At 31.7% G+C, this 7,181-nt stretch overlaps 1 long non-coding RNA gene across 1 annotated transcript; it reads left to right on the forward strand.

Annotated features, from left to right (window-relative positions):
* Positions 1-1,812: 1,812 nt before the first annotated feature.
* On the forward strand, positions 1,813-7,173 carry LOC134238490 (uncharacterized). Its single transcript, XR_009986030.1, has 3 exons — positions 1,813-1,890; positions 6,657-6,728; positions 6,932-7,173. It is a non-coding gene; the product is annotated as an uncharacterized LOC134238490 (long non-coding RNA).
* Positions 7,174-7,181: the final 8 nt, after the last annotated feature.

Below are 7,181 nucleotides of genomic sequence, written 5' to 3' on the forward strand. Positions count from 1 at the left end.
TTAATTAATTTTATTTTAGTGTGAAATGCAATTGCAAGTCATGATATTATACAGAAATTTTGTTTTCAAGCGGGTCGAATTACATAGACGCTAAGACCTGTGTTTTTACTACAGTTTTCAGATTCCTTTGTGTTCTGACTTGTAATTAATTGAAATAATCAACACCTGATTTAATAGCTGTTAAAATGGATGCGAACCAAAAACGTGGCTATTAAATATATTTTGAAATATTTAATATTCGGTTTAAAAATTACGACACGCCCAAGCGTATTTAAATGAATCAGTACACTAAAATCAGTTATTTTTGAAAAATCAGTCACGCTTCAGAGGAGCACAAGACCAGGAGATCCATTAAAAAAAATGTCCCTTTTTTTCTTATGAAAGAACCCCTGATTTGAGCAACTCTTGAACAAGGGTTTCTGTTTGAACCGGGCTGGAGCACAGTGATCCGCCACCCTACAACAACACAAATAGGCTTCAGTGTTGATAATGTTTATGGCCTGCATTTTTCCAGTGAGTGTAACACTCAGAAAAAAAATGTTCTTCATATATTTGATTTAATTGTCGTTTCTAGCGAGATCCTTCTGCATACGTATGTTGTTCTGAGTCATTTGATCATGGTACTCAGGAAGTTCATCTTTGAAAACACAAATATGCTCAGGTTATAGGTGCATTGAGCAAAACAATAGTAATTATATCGACCATAAAACTCACGAAATGAAGAATTTAAACGAGATTGTTGATATTCTTGTTTTACCAACTTGTTTGTCAATAACTTACATCGTTGTAGAAATTGTTCATACATAGATCATGCTCTAGTGTATCGAATAAACTGAGATATATAAACACTGTATTCAGGTGATGAAGGTATATAAGTACATATGTGGGGGAAGTTGACGATTGAAAAGTAAAAGTCATCACATTTATCAGAAGGCTTGGTTTTTAGATTACGATTAACTTTCTTATATAGTAAAATGTCCAAATATAAAACAAATGTGTCAGACTCTGTGGTATCTTTTATTTCAAGCTCACTGGGGTAATATAAAGACCAAGCATAATGATAAACGTGATGAATTTAACTTTCGAGTCGTCAACATCCCTTACTAATGCAGCAATATACCTTCATCACCTGCATACGGGGTTTATGTATCTCAGTCGATTCCATACGCAAGAGTATGGTCAACGTAAGGGGAATTTCTAAAACAAGTGGAAATTTATGGACAAACAAGTTGATGAAACAAGAATGTCAGGTGTCGATTAAAGTCCAAGAATATTTTGTTTAAAAAAAAGCTTTGGTGGAAAGATTTTTTATTTCATAAGAAATAGAAAACAGATGAAAACTAAAAATTAATAAGAATTTTCAGTATCAGTATAATTGAGGCTAATACTTACTAAATTATTAATGAATATTTTCAAATTTGTGTTAAAATAAACATATTTTACCTAGCTGTCATTACTTATCATAAATATGCTTTTGAGAAGTTGACCAGACGACATTTTTGCTTACAAAGGGGCGTTCGATATTGAACGCTCGTATTCGGAATGTTTCGAGCATACTCATATCAGCATTCAATAAAACGCCAAGAAATTGAACCCTAAAATTCTTTAGATTTTTAGTAGTTTTTTTTTATTATAGACTATTTATTAGCTATATAATAAATGTATTTATTCTATGCGTAAGCTCATTAATTTTTTATGAAAATGATAATGTGTATTCTATTAACATTCCGTGTGTCAAGTGAGGAATTCTTATACTTATGATATCTAATTGAATCTTGATTGTTGTATACTATTTTCAATCTTCAAACTTGATTTTAGATCTCTGTACCAAAACCAGATATCCGCAATACCAAACAATGTCTTTAAAGAATTGCCAAATTTAGAGACACTGTAAGTATAGTGATTGAGCTTAAAAATAAAAACAAAGAAACTTTTTGGGAGGAGTAAGCATCACCTGTTGACCGGTCACACCCTCCGTTAGATTTATTATTGATCAGGTAGACGTCACATTCCGTTGTCAAAGAATCTTTAGTATGAAAACGAAGGCCAAACCATTGATTTGAAACGTGTAAGAGAAAATACGACTTTATTAGCTAAAAAAGTCTATATAACAACCCTAAAATTTACAAAATGCTGACTTCAAACGAGCTTGCTACATCAACTTACCTGTTCACTACAATATCTCGGTTTAAAACTTGATCATACACAGAGCATGCTCTTGAATATCGGATAAGTTAAGAGAGGTTAACGCCATGTCCCTTATATTTGAAGATTCATTTTCCGACCCATCTGTTTGATTTCAAATTTTTCTGTCAAAAACTGTAAACCTGTGGGGTTTTGATAACAAACTTTTCATTTACTAATAATTTTACAACTTCTATACCAAAACTGAATTGGAAATCTTCTAATGTTTTCTACGAAATAGAATGAACCCTTTGTGGGTCCATTTATGTTGGGGAAACCAGGTGTTCACTTTTAGAAAAAATATCGACGCATAAATTTCAAATTAACAACATGGACCAGCAGATTCAATACAAGCATTTTAATTAACCTGATAATTCTATCTTGTCAATGAATGTTAGAAAAGATGCACCATGAAATATATAGAGTAAACAAAGAGTATTCAAGCTCAAAAGACCATTTAAAAAACTTCAGATCAGGAACAGAGAAAATAAGGACTTCTTAAACATAAGAGGTGGTATCAAGGGCCATGGGGGAATGGCCATCCCCTGCAGCCCTGTCAAAATCGCTGTGTGCTCCTTTTTTATACCAAACATCATGATTATTATAAAGTTTTGTTGTAATGTTACTATTAATGTCTGCAATAAGCCAACAACATTCTTCTGATAGATCTCTTTTCGAAAACAAAATCACATCAATACAGGACGATTCTTTTAACGGCTTATACAATATAAGCAAATTATAAGTATTAAGCTTTACTCAGTATGTTGCTGTGTACGTACACTTATTTAACGTAAAACTTAATGGTAGTTTTTAATCAATAATTAGTATGATATTTTATTTGTGTACCTGTTTCATTACAGAGTAAGTATGTCCGAATATCTCAGATACTAGGAAGAACTAACATACCTCTTGCTAAAGATATTTATTTATTGCTTAAGAGATTTATTTATTCACGTTTTGCGTATCTTGTCTTGGCGTCATGGAAAAGAACAAGGAACGGTTTTAATATAAATCTGGCCCTAATTTTTTTCTAAAATATGGATATGATGTTAGATATTAAAACCCACCCTTTCTGAGTCATTGGAATTCCATGCAGTAATTAATAATATACAACTTTGTTTTTTTTTTCCCGTATGATCTCCTAAATGTAAATAGTGATATCATGAACTTGGATATTTTTCCGTATTTTCTTATATAGTTGCAGAAGACATCAATTTTCAGTGGAATTGTCTTTTAGATAATACAGAGCACATGTATTGCTCCATTTAAATTTTTTAAAAAGATTTTTAGAAATTACGATTTTTCATAGGTTTTTACACAACATATCCAGAAAATGAGGTTGGCGACGGCTGCAAACACTGTTTTCTTAAGGGAGATTACCCATGAAATGAGTAATTCTGAGGTTTTTCGGTTAAAATTTAAAAATGTACCAAAATAACTAATATTTCAAGAATGGTCCTCCTTCATGCCATATTCTTAAATGATTTATCACACCCATATTCTCAACTAATATTTAGCCCTATTTCATTTTGAAAGCATTAAAGGACCAGATAGGCTAAGACCCTTTTCCCCCTGGTTTGGGGTGTCGTTTAGAATAATGCGACAGTTTATCAGTGAAAACCTGTTTTCACCCCTGCCATAAAAAATGAGTATTGTTTCTAAGTCATGGGATACACAGAGGTCATAGAAAGGTCAGAAAATATATCAATTTCCGATTTCTTTTTTTTTTTTTTTTTTTTTTTTTTTTTTTTTTTTTTTTTTTTTTTTGCATATTGTTTCATGAAACATAGAGCACAAGCTTTCCTATCAACGAAAGGATGACTGCACTTAAGAAAACGTAGAAATTGCGTCATAATTAATTTTAAAAATGGATATTTTTCTTTTCATGGTAGAAATGTGTAATGTCTAAAATACAACTTTGTGCATTTACTTTAATTAAAAGTTCGTATTAACGAAGTTCGAAGTCGTTTTTATAGGGAGGGGTCCTTGCATATTCTGGAATCTCCATAGGATAATGAGTACGCCCACCTTTTTATAGGCTTGATACATAGTCAGCGCATGTTTGTCTATTCTGCCCCTTTTTATGGTAGTTGTATATTTATAAATTTTACCTCATATTAAAAGGAGATCAATAGACAAACATACATGGTTAAAAAGAGAAAAAACTGTATCTTTGTATGTTCACTTTCTCTATAGTAAACAGGCCATTTTGACCACGTTGTTACCTTTTGAATATTATAATTAACCACGTGATTTCTATTGTCCATATCTGTTTCAATCCATTCCCATCGAGCCAGGGGCTATTCTTTTTTCTCTTAGATATCTATAAGAATATTCTTATTTTTATCTCAAAAGCGTTTCATTTTAATATATTTATATATTTTTTGAGTGTATTATATGTCTCCACATGTTCTAGTCTACAAGAAAAAAGTGGTTTATTTATTATGTTTTGAATCATTGCTTAACATTAGCATCCAAAATAAGATCCAGTAAATAATAAGGAAATTAAATCATACCATCCTCAGCACGCTAATTTATTGGGGGAGAGTAATTATAAAAGAAACTTAAAAATCATTAGTATTTAAGATGTTTTTCTTTCTTTTTTTATAAAAGGGGAAATATAAAGTAAGTCTTACTGTTGTTAGCGGGTGCACTATTTTTGATTCTGTGCATTACCGACTGAGCTAGTCGGCACTTATATTCGAACACCCGCGAAGTGTTGACATCAGCCATTGCTGTTGATTATCAATGACTACTTCTATCGGTCGAAGTTATTTGTTATTAGTTATATACTTTATTTGAAAACTTAAGAAATAATAGTGATGAACATATGACGAGAGAGAGAGGGAGAGAATGCACCAAATATAGATACAGAAACTATTCTTATTTTAGACCACTCATTACAATATAAGCTCCACCTCTTATACATATTTATAAATCTTATTTTCAATCAATGGCAGATAAGTTTAATTTCCCAATATTTGCATAGAGGTGGGGTAAGAAAACAACTTATTATTTTATTGCAACGCAGTTTATAACCATTATGACATTGCATTTCATTTGGAAATAGACCAAACTCTATAACAAATGACTTAAGGCAAAAATAAAAACAAAAATAAATGTTACAACAGAGATTGAAAAAGACCGCAACCAAGGTGTTAAGTGAAGTCATCCTTTATATACATATGTATTCCATACACTAGATTCAGATTTATCTTGTGTATAAAAATCTCAGATAGACAAGCGTGTGCTCTATGTTTTTAAAAGTGAAAAGTATTGCAAATTCGACGAAATTCTACCAGAATTTAGGAAATTCGGGAAACTGTCCACTTTTGCACCTCTTATGACCTCCTTGTAAATTTGGAATCAAAATTAGTGCTAGTTTTAAAACAAGCACGCGTTATGAGTAGGCTGTCCGAAGGCTTAAAATGCCTTAAAAATATACATTGTTTAATCTAGAGTTTAATTTTTATATGTCATCTTTGTTTGAAATTGCAGTCAACTTGAGATAATAGTTTCATCAGGTTTTATTTCAAAGCATTTTTGTGATGTCACATGCTTGTGTTGTACACGTGACGGAAATTTATGATATTCCTATTTGTTGTACAAATATCGCGTCGGCACGAGTGCAAAACAAAACTAGTGTGCAAAGCTTGTAACATAGATTAATTCATCATGATCCCTGGTACATAGAAAGTGCTGGGAAAGGTTTAATTTTCTCGTTAAGAAAATACTTTACGAGAAATTCAACTTACCAACATAAGAAAGGGTATTTTCCACTCTTTATCGCGATTTATACATGTACAAAATTGGATAAACTACACAAAATCCCCTAGCAAAATTCAGTTAGAGGACATACTTTTCTTAAAGATTCACTCAGAATATCTTCAATTTTTCCTTGTTTATTACTTGTGCCAGTCCAATATATAAACACAATTCATAAATTCTAATTTGTCTACGGATATGTAAGGGGAGCGTTTCACACATAATTTTTCGTTATTGTTTGAATATGTGCATATCAGACAAGCGAAAAGAATATGAATATTTAAATTTCAAATGTTCAACATCATAATAGCACACTCGAGCTTAAAAAACAATCCTAACACTTGAATTAAACAACAAGTCCCCATAATAAATCTACACGCCATGTAAAAATTATAACATTTTCCTTGTCATGTCAGCTCGAGTATGCAGTGACTTGACGTCATATTCTATTATGACGTCATATCTAGGTAGTTCAGAAAAGCTAGTACAGTTTGAACAGTTTGATGTTTTACGGGCAGCCATATCCTAGCTGCGATCATTTTAAGGTTTAAGATGGAAGGTTCAATTTACAAAGACAGGGAAAGACAATATATTCATTTGAAGTTAACTCACATCAGGTTGTTCGCTCATTTAAATTTCATTCAACATTATTTCATGAATAGTGAACGTGGATCATCAGGTTAAAAAATGTATGTGTTACAATGTAGGTACATCTATAGCAATAACATAACTACATTAGACAAAGACATGTTCCTTGGACTTCCAAAATTAAAGGCCCTGTAAGTATGCAGAATATTTTTTAGATAATTCAATTCTGGTAATGTGGATAATGCTTAATTGAGTTTAAACATGTATTTTGGTCTTCGTTGATTATGAAATATTATTTTTAGATTTGATATAAAGAACTTTTATTGCTTTATGTAGATATCAGAATTTAAAGAGATATCACACATTAAAACTATGATAGTTTTATTTGTTAAAGGTCGGTGGACAGGAATCCTCTGCATTGTGATTGCATCTTAGCCGATTTTGTCAGGTTTGCCCAATCAAGAAACTTAAAGTTAGGACGTTTTTCTGAACCAAGATGTACAACTCCCAGTAATCTGACAGGAGTATTGTTACGGGATCTCTCCTCAGAGGATATGAAATGTGACGTCACTAAAGCAACAACACCAGTAACGGAAACATCAGGTAAAATGATTATTTTTATTCAATAAAAAACACTGAATTGT

This window comes from Saccostrea cucullata, unplaced genomic scaffold (genome assembly GCF_032062105.1).
Source record: "Saccostrea cucullata isolate Sc308-1 unplaced genomic scaffold, CSIRO_AGI_Scuc_v1 ctg11586, whole genome shotgun sequence".
Lineage (NCBI taxonomy): Eukaryota > Metazoa > Mollusca > Bivalvia > Ostreida > Ostreidae > Saccostrea > Saccostrea cuccullata.